The sequence below is a fragment of the Panulirus ornatus genome, chromosome 4 (assembly GCF_036320965.1).
Source record: "Panulirus ornatus isolate Po-2019 chromosome 4, ASM3632096v1, whole genome shotgun sequence".
In the NCBI taxonomy this organism is placed as follows: Eukaryota; Metazoa; Arthropoda; class Malacostraca; order Decapoda; family Palinuridae; genus Panulirus; species Panulirus ornatus.
In genome coordinates, this window is record NC_092227.1 from 58,666,119 (window position 1) to 58,685,803 (window position 19,685).

Genomic DNA, 19,685 nt, shown 5'->3' on the forward strand with positions numbered 1-19,685 from the left:
CGTCGGTGACGTGAACAAAGGCGACGTATTTTCTCTTTATTATGTTGTTGTTGATCATCGTAGTGCGTCCCTTTGTTAGTTGTTCATCCAAGTTCACATGGAAGATCCTTGTGTTTTTATTGTCATATGGGGTCCACGGAGTCGGTCGTATTTAACTGCGCCGGCCTCGGTAAAGATATGTACTTAAAAGTCAGGTCAATCGATCAGGTCAACATACTTAATGTTTGTACCGTCTTGATGAAGGGATTGAGGCAACTGTAAACCCGTAGTCTCTAATTTGATTTTGACTATAGGTAATGAGGACAGATATACGTAAAGAACGTCTGACTATAGGTAATGAGGACAGATATACGTAAAGAACGTTTTGACTGTAGGTAATGAGGACAGATGTACTTAAAGAACGTCTGACTGTAGGTAATGAGGACAGATATACGTAAAGAACGTTTGACTATAGGTATTGAGGACAGATATACGTAAAGAACGTTTGACTGTAGGTAATGAGGACAGATATACGTAAAGAACGTTTTGACTATAGGTTATGAGGACAGATGCACATAAAGAACATCTGACTGTAGATTATATGGACAAATATACTTAAAGAATGCCTGACTATGGATTATGAAGACAAATTTACTTAAAGAACATCTTACTGTAGATTATGAGGACAGATATACTTAAAGGACGTCTGGCTGTAGATTGTGAGGACGAAATTTACGTAAAAAGTGTAACTATAAAGAACATGACCAGACTTAACAAAGAACGCCAGTATATAGAAAATGAATATTCATCTTCTTTTTTAACGTTGGAAGTTCCAGTCAAACGTCCTCACCAAGGCCAGGCCTTAATTGAAATACAGAGAGGTTAATGAAAGGGAGAAAGAAGAGAAAAGTATTAACGAATTTTTAGGTGGAAATGAAATTATCGAATTAGGTCAGAGTGGTGGAACAGTAAACTGAAGCCAGATTTGGCCAAGAACACCTTATCATAGGATATGAAGTGGCATTGGTTGAGGAACGTGTGATTGTAGAGTGTATGGCAACCTTAACAACAGAATGACCAACAGAATATAAGGCCAAGATTACGAAAGAATGTATGAGGAAAGAGTATGAGGCCACGTTCAGTGAAGAGCTTTTGAGCTATCAAATGTGATGAGAATGTGATTACAGTCACATAGAATTGTATAATTAAGACCATGTCTACAAACGTAGCCTCATTGAATGCAGCCAAGTATGAGGCCCACGTTCAGTTAAGAAGTTTTGAGCTATCAAATGTGATGAGAATGTGATTACAGTCACATAGAATTGTATAGTTAAGACCAAGTCTACAAACGTAGCCTCATTGAATGCCGCCAAGTATGCAGAAGAGCGTCAGTGTATGAGATAGGCAACAGTTGTTGAGGAACATGAAACTGCCGTATTTGTTGGTTACCGGGTAAATTTTGGTGTTGGGTATATTTCGGTATCCGGAAGACACATATGATCCAAAAAATTTGGTGACAACATTATTGCCAGATATCTTGTGCGCCTGATGAAGCGAATCGTCGAATTCTGAATGAAACTTGACTGAAATGATTACGATAATGTGAGTGAATGGATTCGAATCCTGTTCACTCACAGTCGGGACGTTGTTTGGTCGTGATTGATGAAGACCAACGATGAAATAGGCGTGAGATGGAACAAGCTTACGATAGATACATCGTACTTATTATGTAGTTTAGCATCGACCTTATTTTTTTTTTTTTTTTCACTTGGTTGTAAACATTACGTCTTACACGTTGACGTCATTTAGGGCTTTAAGTAAGACTCTTAATGTCGTCACACATATTTTTCCCCCCTTTAATTCCGATGTGAATCCTCTTTAGAAGTATTAAAGAAACCACGAGTGTGAAAGATCGCGGTCGTGTGTTGCCTCCGTCTCCACCCCTTCCTCTTCTCTCTCTCTCTCTCTCTCTCTCTCTCTCTCTCTCTCTCTCTCTCTCTCTCTCTCTCTCTCCATTTTACTCGCTCTGGCAGAGAGAGAGAGAGAAGTGAACCCACTCCTGATTGCGTCACATCCGAGGAAGGAAGGCCGCTGGGCTGAACTTTAATAAGAGGACCGTCGTCAATGTCACTTCCAAGGTCGCAGCGCCTCTTCCAAGAAGTCGCTATTGTCGCTTCCGGGAAGACCACAGTGTCCGTTACGAGAAGACCACTACAGTGTTGCTTGCAGGAGCAGTACAGTGTTACCGCCAAGAGGACCACAGTGTTGCTTCCAAGACCAGTACAGTGTTACAGCCGATATAAGCCCAGTACAACTGCAAAGACCAGAGTGTTTATATATATATATATATTTATATATATATAAGCATGAATAAAGCATCTTTGTGGTAGTATGTAAATAATGTGGCCTTTACCGGGTCTGATACTGGCAGATCCAGTACGTGTTCTTAAAACCCGGGAACATAGTTGTCGTGATTGATTATGTCCCAGTCATCTTGACAAGCTCAGTGATATACATACGAACACGTATGCAGATGCTTTGTATCAGGCCTGACAATACCTTACGGTCGTAAACCGATGTATCCCTGAAGGCCTGTGTGGTAAGGCCGGTGCGGCTAATGGTGTCTGTGGCGCCAACAGAGTCATCCACCCCCAGCAAGAAGACCTTGGTAGCTGGTGCAGCTCTTCCTGCCCTGCCCAGGAGCTGGACCCTCTCGTATTCACAGCCACCGTCGAGTTCAGCAGCTATTGACGAAAGGCACTTTTATTGCTCGATGGAAATGGACGCTTCTGATGCGAACATTTTCAGGATCAAGTTTGTATTTCTGATCTTCGTAGAGAATATGTTATATCAAAAAAAGAAGTTTGTACATATTGTTCCTGAGTGCTCGTGTGACACACGCATGCCCACACAGCTGGGGGACATATTATCCTGTCATTTGATGTGGAAATACACCAACACAAACACTCATCGCCCAAGGTGTTTCATGATCAATGGGGATCAAAGACATTCTGCTTCCCTGATGCTCCAGAACTAGTGAAAGTCCAGACAACCCACATGATTGGAGTTCCATGACACGAGAAACTCCAAATCATTTACGCTCGTGGTCATCCATAGCCAGTGGACATCCAGTAAACGTACATGGTGTCTCAATACCAGTGCAGATGTAGATATATTACATGAGTAATGGAAGAGCAAACAAAAATGTTTATGTTCATGCAGATGCATGACTAGTGAAAGTCCAACAGTATTTTGTCCATGAAGATGCATGACTGGAGGAAATACAGACATGCATCGTTCATGTTGTTCCATGACCAGTGGAAATAAGGAGTCACCACATCCATGATGTTGCTTGTATGCTGGAGAGTAAATCCACCATACATTAACTACTGCAGACTTTCTCTGGTGCTGCGGTGGAGCGCGGACGTGCCAGTCACTGTCCCGGCCCTGCGCCCCACGGCACAACCCGCCCCAGTGCCTGTGATAAAGTCCTCCACCAACCCTCAGACTACCGTGCTCTGGCTCAAGGCCTTGTACTGTCTTCCTCACCTCTGTATTCTTCGCCAGTACCTTCCCATCGTGAGATGCACGGCCCTGCTGGCGAAGGCTATGACCAGGGGTCTCTGTGCCACAATAGGTGAACATAACTTCCCATGATGGAAGTCACCACCATCTTTGCAGCATTAAGATTAGTTGTGTTCCCTGAAGGAGCGTGGTTGTGTTCCCTGAAGGAGCGTAGTTGTGTTCCCTGAAGGAGCGTAGTTGTGTTCCCTGAAGGAAGTCCTTTCACCGACGCTGTCCATAACAAACACAAGGAGACATTCCTACCCCAGTAGGAACATCTTTTTCGTTAACGATGCCACTCAGAGTAGTCTCTGACAGCGCACCCTATGAACACGCCCACATAGAGCAGTCAGAAGCATCTAGACTCGTCTTAGAAAAGTGCAGGAAAGCAAAACACATTTAGAAAATTCATCATTGTGACGCAAGGGAAAATAAAACCCAGCGACGTAACCACTAATAGAATAATGCACCAAAAGAGCTGTAAGATCCTGGGTCACACACTGACATGACGAGGCTTGATAACAGAACGTATTAACAAAAGAACCGCATGAGATAAAGCAGCCGTGACTGGCTTGTGTAGATTCTAGCACCTTCCGGAGAGGCAGAAGTTAAACCTGAAAAGTACAGTGATCCTTCTCACACTGACCTGCTTCCAGGACCCACACACCTCGCTTCCAGAACATCCCTGTGATGGAGGTACAGGAGGTAGACAGAAGGGCTCTGCGACCTTACCCAAAGTGAAAGGTATCTGGTCACAGCAAATACCCAACACCAGTATCACTGTTGATACATTCATGATGGAAGCAACACAAATGATATGTCAGAAACTAGTAGATAGAGGAGGCAAACTGTGGACATAGTCAACACCTGGACAACAGCACAAATATGGAACACGGTTCTCGCGGAGCCTTAAAGCACGGAGACACGCTCCACCCACCCAACGATACACACCATGAGCAGTCTTTGGCTTACCTTCGTCATATCCTTTGGAGATCAATAAACATCACTGCACACACACACACACACACACACACACACACACACACACACACACACACACACATACACAGTCTGCCGGGTTCTTCCTATTGTTAAGTGATGTGAATGCGAGTAAACTGATAAATTTACCAAAATTGTGTATTAAGGAAATCTGGCGTCTCATATCGTTGTTTCACTGTGGGTAATGTATAGAGTATCATGGTGTATTTTCGTTTGAAGTTATATCAGTGACGTGATGAAGACGATCCGGCATATTGATGATACTAACTTCCATCCTTCTTAGTACTATGTTTCTTGCGTTGGTCATGCCCCAGTCGACCATTCCTTGGGAGTAGATAATCTGCAACATTAGATTCTTTCGCTCTCTTTGTCAACGTAAGAACTACAAGATGTTACCTTCTGAATATATTAAAGTGATAAATAATTTGATGCAGAATAAACGCAGTTTCGTGGTATATATATATATATATATATATATATATATATATATATATATATATATATATATATATATATATATATATATATATATGTCATCTGAAAAGCTAGATTAGTAGAAATGTTTTAGTTCATATCGACGTACAACGAATGATTATGTCAAGCAGTGAGGACGTCCTCTCAAACCTCTCCAGAGACTGACTCATGTCCTGGTGAGGTCATGGATCTCCCGTGAACCTTTTGTTTTGAAAGTTTGGGCGTCACTTCCCCCAAGGACCTGAGGAGATCATTCTCCCCCGCCCACTTACTGCCTGTCTCAGCCGGGAGATTTGTTGGATCTGGAGGGGATTTCCACTGGAGCTGCCCATGTTTCCTACTGCTTTCCTTCCGCGGACTCTCGAGGGTGTCTCAGACTTTTATTTTTTTTTCCTGGTACGAAGCGAGTAGGTTGTATGTGTCGTCTGCTCGGGGTGACGTGGGAGGGATATCAGCAGTGCTTCTCATGAAATAGACTTGTGAATTATTAGTATGTATGGAAGCGTAATTAGAGAATCGCTCGTGTGGTATTTGCTCTCCGTATCTACAACTGTGGTATAACCTAGCCTTCGTCTCAGGAACATGTCGCAGAGTGTCATCTCCTGTACGCGCCGTAGCGTCCGCTGGGATGGAACGGTATCGGAACTGATTGTGGACGTGGCTGTCCTCCGCTCCCGAGACTGACTGGTGACTACGGCAGCCCAGGTTCCGGGGATGAGACACATTGCAGATGTGTTGTAGGAACTGGCTGAAGTCAGACACTTATAGATAAATGATTTGTATGCTGAAATAATGATATCAATTCTCTGTTCGTGACGCCACTAAATTCTCAATAAATTTGTCTAAATGTTGATTTATCATGGTTTGCAGACATGGTAGTATTTGCGGGGTTCCCCCCCCCCTAACTTTCGTCGTGTAATAATACAATTAAGTGTACATTTGCACCGTAATAGGTTCATGAGATACGAATTATTTGACAGTGTTTACTCCACAAACTTGACATAAGCCTTCGCAATCCTCCGACGGTGGTGTAGTGCTGTCAGCTGTTCCTCCGGGGAGCCATTTGTAAACCAGGTATTCCAGGAACTAAACCTGTGCACACTGACTTGCATATAAACCGCTGAGCAGGATTGTGTTTTATTTTTTTTTATTTTTTTTTGCTGAATATCTGTACCTCTCATGTGTTCAAAAACTGAAGTACGTAAATGAGAATGTTGCCCCCGTCTTATATACTTCTTAACAGAAAGTTATCTGCAGTAATGGTATTAGCCATTCGTGCCTTATAAATCATTTATCTCTTACATTTCGTTCGTGATGAATTATTTTATATATATATACATGACAGCTCGAGAATGGGTGTAGATGAGGCCGTTCTACGTCAGTTCTTGACGCTAACTCGTTACGCGTGGGAAACGACGAAGTAGTATGAATTGATAATGACATTCACATTATTCGGATCAAAGTGAGCATTCCAAGGAAAAGGTATTTCACTCTTGATGGACATGGGTGTAACCCTGTAGTGCTTCTGTTGGTAATGCGGCATGATGATGAAGTTGTACCAGTTGACGCTGCAGGTCACACACACACACGTAGTAATGAGGCATTAAGTCCCCACCTCCTCTTTTTAGAGAGGCGTATGAATTAGTATCCTCACGATTTCTTATTTCGTTGTATATTGACGTGAACGAAGACATATGTTCTTGTGTATTTAGTTGAAGTTTTTGCTGGGATAAACAAATCACCTCGTTTGCACGACAATTCATCCGTGTTTTGACATGGTATTTTGACAGTTCAAAGTTTACCAGGTGGTGTGTGGCCACGACACTTCACATGTTTTATAACTGTGTTGATAATGATCTGACGATGTACATGGGAAGGACAGAAAACGGAAGAGTTGATGATCTGTTGCAGTAAGAGAATCCGAAATTCCTGATATATATATGTATGCAGATAGAAACAGGACAGTGAAGCAGATGGTTCCATGTAGCTTACGAATTCTTCATTGAACTGTGCACGGGAAGGGTTGTGAATCCATGACTGGCTGGTTCTGTGTTAAGGACCAGCATTGAACAATCATCGACTGTTGCAGATGTGTTGGAGAGTTTGAGTAACTGTAATTGGTTAATGCGAACGTTGGTGAAACGGGCGGAGTCATGTAATTGGCTGGCGTATTGTAGCGGAAGGGCCTCTAACTGTAACTGGCAAATATACTGTGGTGAAGAGTAGGGTAAGTGTGAATAACGAAGAGTTTGGTGAAACTGCTACGGATTATTATGATGTGTAGTAACCTGTGTGGCTTATTCTGTCCATAGACTTTACTAGTCACTGGTATAATCTGTGCAAAGTCTTTACTACTCTTAGCTGTAATCTGTGCCAAGGTATGCTATTTATTAGTAAAACCTTTTCGTCATCAGTCTGGACATTGATTGTAGGACTTTACTATCCTCTGGTTATAGGACTTTGGTTGTAGGACTTCACTATCCTATGGTTATAGAACTTTGGTTGTAGGACTTCACTATCCTCTGGTTATAGGACTTTGGTTGTAGGACTTCACTATCCTCTGGTTATAGGACTTTGGTTGTAGGACTTCACTATCCTCTGGTTATAGGACTTTGGTTGTAGGACTTCACTATCCTAGTAATTCTTAGTCTTTACGATTCACTGGTATATTCTGGCCATAATCCCTAGTGTTGACAAGCATGGTGACGGTCATATTCCTTCGTCTTCGCTGGTGTTATCTCCTCAGAATGTTTACTGTTCACTTGGTTAGTCTGTTCATGACTTGTTCTGTTCTCTGGTTTTGTGTGTCCCTTGTCAGTACTGCTACGCCAGCAACTTTCGAGGCTACACGAGTGTTGGCATATAGGTATACCAGTGTGGTAGGCTGGGTTATGAAGGTTACAAGATCGTAATCATGTGTGTTCAACAACCTTACTTTTGTTTGGTATATCTAATCGTTATGATTAAAAGAAATACGTTGTGGATGAATATGAAAATATTTTCCTTAGTTATGTACATTTATTGCTGTCGAAGGCGCCACATTGGAGCCAGTTGAATGGCGCCGTTGACCCTCTGCGCCAGTAATGACTGGCTCGACATGAGGTAAGCCTTCTTTGGCGCGCAAGCCAAGTCCCGTCCACCAGATACCTATTCCAATGGGAGCCAATCCACCTGGAGCGACTGTCCATCACGCGACTAGTCCTCAATCCAAACAGTGAAGCGCCACTTCGTCATGTCTGATGTGCCCATTTCCAACCCGTGTTTCCTCATCAAATACCGTGAATATTATCTTCCCCCATGATCAGGGCAGTATGGCCTGTTGGGTATCATGTCCTGGCCTTGGGCCGGATCCAAAATGGTCAGATGAGAAGTTACACCATCGTAGCTAAGGGTCATACCGTCGTGCTCTGTAGTACAGCTCTTTTTCATGCTAGGCTACGGTCATAACCTGGGGTAACGAGAGTTTACACATCTTTTATGGTTTAGCCTCCCGTGGGTGTGTTATACCGACACGCAAGTAATGATTAAAGTGACTGAAACTTGATTTAGGCCATTATACCGCAGGTGTTGGCGTTGCGCGTTCAGTCTGAGCGTGTGTCGGAATAATGAACGTCTTTAACGACGCTGAGATCAAAAGAACCAAGAATTTTAATGAAGTTCTCGTCTCTCGTAAACTGTTGGATGACAAGCAGGAATATTTTGTTATTCTGAGGTTGGGAGGGGAAATAATAATAGTTCCGATGAGGCAGATAAAGCGAAGAAACGAGGGAAGATGGAGAGATTAAGGATGTATAGCGTAGGTGTAACGAAATGTGTGAGCGGTCTGTTGGATATGTATTCCTGTTTCCTTATTAGTATGTTTCCTTATTTGTGTGTGTGTGTGTGTGGGTGTGTTGGTCTAGTAACGAAGTAGCTAACGTAGGCTAGCATCGGTTCATCGTATAGTGTTGAATGGTGTTTGTGAGTTTTAAGGCACTGAGAGAACCAAGTGGGTTCCATGTTTGGTGTTGCTGCCTCACATGTTGAATATGTCTTTAGGTTGTGTTCGTTCTGTAAGCGTTTCTCTCATATTTTTGTTGACTCTCTCTCTCTCTCTCTCTCTCTCTCTCTCTCTCTCTCTCTCTCTCTCTCTCTCTCTCTCTCTCTCTCTCTCTCTCACAGGTAACACATCACTCCATGATGGTACATGACTACTGGCCAGCTGTGTCATTGTGGCTGTCTTTTTCCCTACGTGCAGCGGCAGAGCCTGTGCCTGGCCGGGACGTTGTCGTCCTTGGCGCTGAGCGACGTATCCTTGTGACTATATCCACCTGCTTGGTGTATTTACCCGCTTGATGGTCTCCCGAAGGATATGATCCTGGCTTACAGCATCACCGATGAGTCCTCACGGAGCTTTGGGCCGAATACAGAAAGACTCGTGGAAGTTACAGACGAACTTGAATGCAAATGCATGCAAATAGCGACAGACCGAATGAGCCGTAACGAAGCCGTTCGTGATAGTGGAAGGGAACACAGATTCGTGGATTAGTGTGTTGGGCATCAACTTCACGTTGTTATAACATTAGAGTGAAGGAGAGCAGTGTGTGTGTGTTGCCACCCACCGTCTGGCTGGCCTCATTAATTCCGGCCTTCCAGACACCCTCGTCTGCCGCCGCCACCCAGCACTGCCCATCTGAGGATCTGGCTAGTCACCGTACCCTGTACCTCCCGCCTCCCATGATCCTTCCCACTATACTTCCCGCCTGTCATGCTGCTAACTGCTATACCTCCCGCCTGTCATGCCGCTCCCTACTATACCTCCCGCCTGTCATGCTGCTCCTTACTATACCTCCCGCCTGTCATGCTGCTTCCCACTATACCTCCCGCCTGTCATGCTGCTCCTTACTATACCTCCCGCCTGTCATGCCGCCTCTCACACTACCCCGCTGTACGTCCCACCTGTGAAGCTGCCCTCCACCTCCTGCCCCTTTGCCTCTCGCTTGTCATGCTACCTCTCACACCCTACACCTGTACCTCTCGCCTGTCCTTATGCCTCTCACTTCCTCCCACAATACCTCCCGCCTCTCAGGCTGCCTCTCAACCCCCTTCCTCTGTACCTCTCGCCTGTCATACTGCCTCTTACCACCTTCCCTTATTCCTGCCTCTCGCTTCTCTGTGATACCTCTTCTCTCTAACCCTTCCAGTTCATTCCTCCCGTCATTCTGTTGCTTCCAGTCCTCCCGTAATTCTTCTTTGCTCTGGCTTCTCTCCCCATCCTCTGGCTCTCTCCCCGTCCTACCACTCTCTTCCCCGTGCTGCCAGTGCTCTTACCTCCCTATAACCCCCAGGGCTGGCCATGTACCTCCACACCACAATAAAGGGTCACCTTTGATTTCTGACTCTGATAGTCGCCAGACTTCTTGCACCAGGCTACCCCTGGCTCCTGGCCCTCTGATGGTCAGTCACCGACCTTCCTGCACCAGGCTACCTCTGTCTCCTGGCCCTCTGATGGTCAGTCACCGACCTTCCTGCACCAGGCTACCTCTGTCTCGTGGCCCTCTGATGGTCAGTCACCGACCTTCCTGCACCAGGCTATGAAGCTGGTCGTCTACCTGGGGAAATACTCTCATTCAGTTGCAAATATATTTTGTGGCCAGTTGTTGTACAAGAAGAAGGTCGAAAATGTGTCTCTGAGTAGATAGCTGGATAGTACGAGATTCTTTGGGGCCCAGGTTATTTATATATATATATATATATATATATATATATATATATATATATATATATATATATATATATAATTGAATGACCACGACCTATGGGGCCTATGAAGCTTTGGGGCTGTACAGGAGCAGCGAAATGATGGACTTCTTCGGAGTTAGAAGTACTTTGACGATGGTGATGTATCGTTCATGGTGTGATCACTAGCAAGTGAACTCCGCCTGCAAGTGATTATACCACGAACGAGACGTTATGTTTTGGCGAGGCTGCGTCATGAGTACAGTCTCGTCAAAGAACTCGCTCAGAGGAGTCCACATTTCCCTGACGTGGAGAAGTAAGGCAGTCATGGGCTGCTGGAGCCTCCGGAAAGACGTCCTGGTTAACACTAGGACTTGCTTTTGGAAAGGAGATCCTCAGGTAATGTATAGATTTATCCCATCCCAGGACCCACTTTTATGTCACTCCTGCTGAAGCAGAGGACCACCGACCGGGACCAGAGACCAAGAGGTGTGGTTGTATGTGTTTTGTCTTCGTGTAGTGAGTTCAGGCCGGCCGGCTGGAGAGTACGTGTGGGGTGTATGTACAGTGTGGACGGCACAACTTTGGCCGTGGAGAGCCCCGTGATATACCTCATCACCGTTTGTGTTGTTGAAGACATGGGTGTGGTTGTCTAGAGAGCAGATGGGAATGTGGCTTATGCTTATGTAGTTTCAAATGGTGGAAATTGAGGTCGAGACTGGGTTGGAGAGCCGGTTGTTCAGTGTTCATCGAGTCATTTTGGTGTGGATATGTGTTGCCTGTGAGTAATGGTTGTTGAAGTGTGAGGTAAGAGTGAGGTTTTTGTTCCTGCGAGAAAGGTTAGTGGAGAGTTATGAAATGGTGTGCATGGGAGGGAGTCCGCGCTGGAGCATAACGTGTGTGGCCAGCATGTTGCTGGGAGGTTGTGTTGGAAGACGTCTTGTTTCTTTATGCAGATGTTGAATGTTTTTGGTCGCTGAGACTAAGCATTCTCTTCGTTGTTCAAAGCTCACACCTGACAACACTGCACAAGGCACTTCAGACAATAGCTAGTTTCTTAGCAACCACAGCCATTCAGCGCCTGCACAGCGAGACACGTACTTCCAATACAGTCCCACCTGAACTACTTCATACCCAGCCATCGACTCCAAGCAAAGAAACACAAGGCTTACCCCTGCCCCACACTTCAGCAATGTGTATTTTCTGGTTCCCTCCCCTCTCCCTTTCTCCAATAAATCCAGTATCCATGAAACATCTTAGATGCGTAATGACTCCACAAGCACCAAAGAACACTCCCACATGCCGAACTCCACTCAACCAGACATATAGCCATCCAAAACTTCATTCCCCGAACATATGCGAGTTATGATTTCTCGTCTGCATGTTGCACGTCCTCCACCTTTTCAACATTTCAGACAGAACATAACACAAGACCACCTCATGCTTAAAATGCAATTTAAACACTTAAGAGACGAAGCATCTACCCCATATATGTCCTCTACTCACCAGACAATGAGAGACGTACATCATCATTGCGCTTGTTAAGTTATGGTCCCGGCCAGTGGACGTGGCTAGCTTCCTGAGTGCTATGGATGCCTCAGTGAAGAGATGAAATCAAAGATGATGGTATTTCCTTCTTTATCATCGTATTACATTGTATTTTTCACTAATTCTCCCTCAACTGTTTATTAGTATACTACACCTTAAGGATGACCGAGTGTACTCGTGCTGTGTCGTTTGGCGAGGGGTTGAGGCAGAGCGCGGGTTGGTCCCAGTAGCACCATCCAATAATTTTCTCTCTCTCTCTCTCTCTCTCTCTCTCTCTCTCTCTCTCTCTCTCTCTCTCTCTCTCTCTCTCTCTCTCTCTCTCTCTCCATGACGCGGAAGGCTGTGAGTTCGTCCGCTATCAGATGTTCACACTGCCGCCTCCCGGTTACTACCGTCCTCTCAAATGAAATAGCTTTGTTACCAGATTCCCAAGATTTGATAGCGACAGTGCGTGTGCGAGGAGGCGAGAGAGAGAGAGAGAGAGAGAGAGAGAGAGAGAGAGAGAGAGAGAGGGAGAGAGAGAGAGAGAGAGAGAGAGAGAGAGAGAGAGGGAGAGGGAGAGAGAGAGAGAGAGAGGCGGCATATGAATAAAGTTATGAATGTGACTGGAAACATATATAGAACCTTGCCGTCATAAAAGATAGAAAAAGAAAAAAAGCCATCAGTTGTATGTTTGCCTCACGAACACGTTGACAGAAGCAGAAATGTATTTAATGAACGTGAGAGAACGTGAGCGGGCAGGTTAAGCGACACGACGTTATCACGGTAATAAGATGTATTAGGGAAGAGCGCGGAGGCGCGCGCGCCCTAGGTCATATAGTGAGCCTCGCTTCTCATTATGACGGAAGCACTGGTTGCTGCCTCTCAGGGCACGCTACTGGCACGTTCATGGGAACAGCACAGAAGGAGCTCATGATAGACTACTGTCACTGATGGAACTTTAAAGTTATTAAAGATCTTGAGATAAGGCTGTGCGGAGGAGGGTGAATGAGTTGGAAATGAAATGGTTGAGGACAAATGTGGTGTGAGGTGGTTTTGATGGAGTAATGAAAGGGTGAGAGAGATATGAGGTAATGGGAAAAGTTTGCTTGAAAGAGCAGAAGAGGATGTGCTGAAATGCCTTGGACATATGGAGGGAATAAGTGAGGAGAGGTCAACAAAGAGGACATGTATGTCAGAATCAGAGGGCATAAGGAGAAGGGAGAGACCAGGTTGGAGATGGATGAGTAAAAAAGACTTTGATTGATTGGGGGCTGAACATGCAAGAAGGTGAAAAGCGTGAACGGGATAGAGTGAACTGGAACGATGTGGTATTTATAAAAGGATCGACGTGCTGTCGGTAATAAACTAAGTGATGTAAAGTGTCCGTGGGAAATCACGGAAAGGTCATTAGGGCCTAGTCGTAGATAGGAGACTGTTGCTTTACTGCACTACACAGGATGGCTAGAGAATGGGTGTGAGCGAATGCGCACTCTCTTGGTCTGCTGTTCCTGGCGATACCTCGCTTACGCGGGTTAACAAATGTGAAAAAGAATTATATATATATATATATATATATATATATATATATATATATATATATATATATATATTATATATTATATATATATATTATATATTATATATATATTATATATTATATATATATTTTTTTTTTTTTCATACTATTCGCCATTTCCCGCGATAGCGAGGTAGCGTTAAGAACAGAGGACTGGGCCTTTGAGGGAATATCCTCACCTGGCCCCCTTCTCTGTTCCTTCTTTTGGAAAATAAAAAAAAAAACACGAGAGGGGAGGATTTCCAGCCCCCCGCTCCCTTCCCTTTTAGTCGCCTTCTACGACACGCAGGGAATACGTGGGAAGTATTCTTTCTCCCCTGTCCCCAGGGATAATATATATATATATATATATATATATATATATATATATATATATATATATATATATATATATATATATTTATATATATATATATATATATATATATATATATATATATATATATATATATATATAGATAGATAGATAGATAGATAAAAACACGGAGTAAAATTGTTCAGCGTCAGGACTTATATGAGGCAAGCTCTTCAGGCAAGTCATTCCGCTGAGTGCTGTGTTGCCCGAAATACGTCCGACAGTTTAAACAGTGAGGCTGGTGTGTGCGGGCGGGCAGCCAGCAGGCAGGCAGGTAGGTTGTCTGTTCTGGTGGCGTACGACGTCGTAACCCGTATCGGAGCGCATGTGACCCTTACCGTCTGACCTCTGAACTCATGTGTTCTCAACGACTTCCTCACATCACATGGACTTCCTTCCTTGTGGTCGTTTCGTGTGTATACCTCATGGTCGTCGTCTAGCGTGTACGTATATACCACATGGGATTCGTAGGATGTGTATATACTTCATGGTTGTCATCGTCTGCGTATATACGCCCAATATATAAACAATGTTTCAGGATGACTCATGGATTTCAAAATGAGCACTACAACTCCTGTCGTTACGGTAACCTGTGGATACCTTGTTGAAGTAGTTCGGGTTCATCAGCCTCACATCTCTGATTGAGCCCAGGATGTTAGAACGGGTCTTTGGTTGACCAGGGTGTTAGAAGCCGCAGCCCTCAGGTCCACATAACCTCCACAGCCTAGCTGTTCTAGTACAGTGTATGGGTACTTGTCCAGTGCACTCATGAACTTCTCTAACGTGCATCCCCAACTGTTTCTGATGGTAACTGGCAAGATGTTGAAAGTCTTAGGCCTCGGCTGTTTAAGGTGTTCTCTCTCTTTGTACATGTCACACCTTATTTGTTATTGTAAGGTGGAAACCAATACTTTTTAGGAGGAAAGCCTCAGAGATTTCAGTCGTCTACAGCAATTTAGTTCCTTTTCACATTAATATGGACTGTGAAATATCTCTGGACACTTTGTATGATAGTGTCTGCGTCTCTCTGGTATTCTGTGTTTGTTTGACTTCTTCATTTTCCCAGTACTGGAGGAGTTGAAATTTATCTCCATTGAAAAGCAGGTTGTTCTCAGTTGCCCAGTTAAAGACTTCGTTATGTTTCTTTGTAGCCTTTCGGCTTCTTGTATTGATATGATCTGCATACTTATTCTTGATTCCTCTGCAAAGGGTAGCATGAAATTGTGGCTCGTGTTTACGTCATTGTCAGGTATAAGAAAGAGGAACAAGAGTGGTGCAAGTACAGTTCCTTGGGGGACTGAACTGTTTACTTTAGAGGCGCTGGTTTATAACTACATGTTGTGATCTATTAACTTAAAACTTGTAAATCAGTCTTCCAATTTTTCCGGTTATTCTCATATTTGTCGAACGCTTTTGCAAAGTCATACTCTTTATTTTCCAGAGCTTCGACAATCCTATTAATAGTGGTCGAGCAGCTGAGAGAGGCAAGACTTTCATACCCCTGAAACCATGTTGTCCTGGGTCATGTAGATTGTTCACTTCCTTAGATTCAGTCAGATGGCCTGGTAGGACTCTCAAAGATTGTGATGGTGTGCGATGTTGATGCTATCGATCGATATTTTTTTTCTTGGGGTGGTAACTTTTTTTTTTCTTCCACTTTTGTGGAGTGGGGCGATGTGGGTCAATTTCAGATTCTCGGGAAGGATGCCAGAATCCAGACTTTCTCTCCAGAGGATATTTACTGCTCGTGCTGGAGGTTTCTTGCATTTCTTTACGGAAACCGTTTCATGAGGCCGAGCCTGGGGCTGAGTGTGTGAGCATCCTTTCAGTGTCCCTCTCGAATTCTTTTGTTGAGTAAGGTGACATCTGCTATATGTATAGATGGGGGATTACCATCGGTGAGCTTGATTGCGAGACTTAATGATCATGGTAATTGCCCTGTTTGGTAATTACTCTCGAAATAAGAGGTAGATCAGGTGAAATGTAATGTTTGAAAGCAGCATACTACACATTGTATACTTTTTACGGACATAGAGGAATATGGATCAGGAAAGCTGGGCTACCAGTGGGAAGCAAGACTTCGTCCTTTGTGGCATATCGTCTTGTGTACAACAATTAATAGCTTTTTGTTGGGTGTACTTCATGGCTGTATGTTGTCTGGTGTGAATATGCTTCAGAGTTGTCTTCTCTGTACGAACTTCACTGTTGTCGTCTGTATACGAACTTCACCGTTGTCGTCTGTGTACGAACTTCACTGTTGTCGTCTGTATACGAACTTCACTGTTGTCGTCTGTATGCGAACTTCACTGTGTAGTCTGTATGCGAACTTCACTGTTGTCGTCTGTGTACGAACTTCACTGTTGTCGTCTGTATGCGAACTTCACTGTGTCGTCTGTATACGAACTTCACTGTGTTGCCTGTATACGAACTTCACTGTTGTCGTCTGTATGCGAACTTCACTGTTGTCGTCTGTATACGAACTTCACTGTGTTGCCTGTATACGAACTTCACTGTTGTCGTCTGTATGCGAACTTCACTGTTGTCGTCTGTATACGAACTTCACTGTTGTCGTCTGGTGTGTAAATACCTCATGGTTGTCGTCTGTGTATGTGCCTCACGGTAGTCGTCTGACGTGTATGTCCGTACGGTAGTCGTCTGCTCCCTCACTGTAGTCGTCTGGTGTACGTGTACCTGGTGTGTATGTACCTCACGGCAGTCGTCTGACGTGTATTTGGTGTGTGTGTGTGTGTGTGTGTGTGTGTGCAGTATGGTGAGAACAAGCCAAAGAACATCTGTCTGTGTGCGTCTGTCTGTCTGTCTGTCTCCAGGGACACAGGGACAACCCTCTTCATCATGGCTGGCGGAGGCCAGACGTGGTGGAGGAGGAGGAGGTGTGGAGGAAAGTGTTGAGTATTTGGAGTGTGTGTGAGAGAGAGAGAGAGAGAGAGAGAGAGAGAGAGAGAGAGAGAGAGAGAGAGAGAGAGAGAGAGAGAGAGAGAGAGTGCCGGAGTGAGGTGGGAAGGGTTGCGTGTGACTCAGGGCACAGATCAGTTGGGAGTGTGTCTTATAGTAGACCAGGAAAGTCTTCGGTCATGGCCGTCCTCTCTGACCCAGCTCAAAAGATTTCTATATTTCAAAATTGAGACTTAAAGCATATTCAAACCCTTCTATGCTTCAAATAATCTTGGAAAACATATCATATTGCTCTCAGTTACCGATAGATACTTAGTAAATGCAATTGGTCGGATAATACTTTAAGAAGGTCTTCATTTAACAACTTAATTAAAGGTCATAAGGACGAACAATTTATATTTTAACCACAGATTTGTATTGAGTATGAAAAATACTCCTTATAATGAGGTTTTAAAGGAAATCAATTTTTTTCTGAGAAAAATTCGAAAAATTGCCGGGTATTTTTCAGCTCAAAAACATTATATTTCAAAATTGAAACTTAGCATATTCAAACACTTATGCTCGAAATAATCATTTAGAACATATCATAATGCTGTCTTACCGATAAATACCTAGTAAATACAATGCAAGTGGTCAGATAATATTTTAGAAATGTTTCTTTTAACAACTTAATTATAAAGGCCATAAAGACGATCATACTATTTTAATGCCGAAATTACGTCTGAACAAAGTGAGAAGTAGGCTGATGGGGACTGGGTTAGTGTAGATTTTCACAGGTTCTCGGCCCCCCCCAAAAAAAAATTACGCCTGGTGGAAGCCATGATCATACCTATCCCTGCGCACTCTACTTACTCGAGCAATTCACTTCCAAAAGTTGATTGCTGAGGCTGCTAAATAAGTCTTTACGGTTCATCTTGCACGGTAGTACCCCTATATCGAAAGTCCCGGCTAACAACACGATCGACAGAGAATTAAACCAGTTGACTCATACTTAGGTGAAGCAGCACAGACATTACGGCAGAGATTTGATGATAACGATGGTACGTAACGTAGACATACCTGAGTACAAGCGTGGAACATCCGTGGAACACACATAGAGGGAGTATCCAGCCAGCCATCAGTGTACACAGCAGACAATGCTTAGCCCAGCTGAGCTAACGTTCTGTCTTACTCAGACCAACTGAGGGAATATCACCACCTACACAAACCTAGTCTGACGCGGGGGTTAACACGCCTGTACCATACCTCCCACACACATCACAAAACCTACACCATACACTTACTCTCTAACTCCCTCGTCCAGTATCGTGGGGAGAGAGGCAGTAGCATGGGGGGTTGGGTGGCTGTGACTGGTGGAGGGGACAGTCCCAGACACCAGCCACCATCTTGGCGTCAAGCTGGTCGCACATACCATCGAAGATGCAGCTATTTTGGGTCCTCACCTGCGGCATCACCTTAATGTCCAGGAAACACCCGCCACACCCCCTGCGTTTGTTGGTTTTGACTCAGGGGTAATGTGCGAGTGTGTGTGTGTGTGTGTGTGTGTGTGTGTGTGTGTGAGTGAGGTGGGTTAGGGAGGACAGACCATTTTAAGACCAGGGTCCGTGCCAGGCTGAGGTTTAGCCAATCTTTAATATTATAAGATTTTGCTCTTATTCTGTGTGATTTCCATAGACTGGCCAACTGGACGAAGGTTATGTGCGCCCGTGTGATCCTCTGCTGAACATGTTCATAAGCAGGCATGCGTCTGTTGACAGTTGAGGATGACTTCCTTTCCTTTTTTTTTCATTTAAACGGAAATTTAGAATTAGTCATTTTTCCCGCCATGTTATTAATCCAGAAGAAACTCACGATAGCTGGCTATTGTCGCCTGTGACAGCCAGTCAGCAGCACCTACTGTATATCGCCGTAGAACAAAACTTTGCTCGAGCGCTCAGAGGTTTACAGTAGACGCCATACGTAGGAACAGATTCAGAATAACACAGTACACAGTATACCACTCCCGACGCCTGACATACAATGATACAGTTCCAGGTAGCACGCACTACGTAGCTCACACTGGGAGTGATTTGCACATTTTCAGGTACGAGTAAATCGTAGATGACACCCTTCGAGTCCGCCAGGTTATGTAATCCCGGCGTGGTACATACGTGGTGGCTGCCAGCAGGCTGAATTTTTCTCTGCCAACTCACTGTAAACTTGGCACAACTATTAACGAACACATACACAGGCACAGGGACGTCTTGTGTGTGTAGTGTGGCTACTGATCACATCTTTCCGTGAGATGAATTAACTTCAGATCACTTCAGTGCATTTGATATTACGATACTTCTTCAGTGCTAAGAAAAATTATTATATTTAAGCATCATTTTTTTGTTATTCGAGTGTGAGTGCATTTTTTTTTACCCAGATATGAGCTTTGTGGAAGCTATTAGGTGACCAAGCCGAGTAAAATAGGAAATACGTAGTTGTAAATAGATTTATCAAGATAGGTAAAGCCATCCACAAAGGACGTACGAGAAGGCTGACCGAGTCATGAGAAACTAGAGGTGTGCGGGGGTCTGAGCCTGGTGGCAC

General features: G+C 44.2%; 1 protein-coding gene across 9 annotated transcripts in view; it reads left to right on the forward strand.

Annotated features, from left to right (window-relative positions):
- The window catches only part of Pde11 (Phosphodiesterase 11), a 1,275,799-nt gene that overhangs the window by 933,890 nt on the left and 322,224 nt on the right, over positions 1 to 19,685 (forward strand). The window lies entirely within an intron of this gene.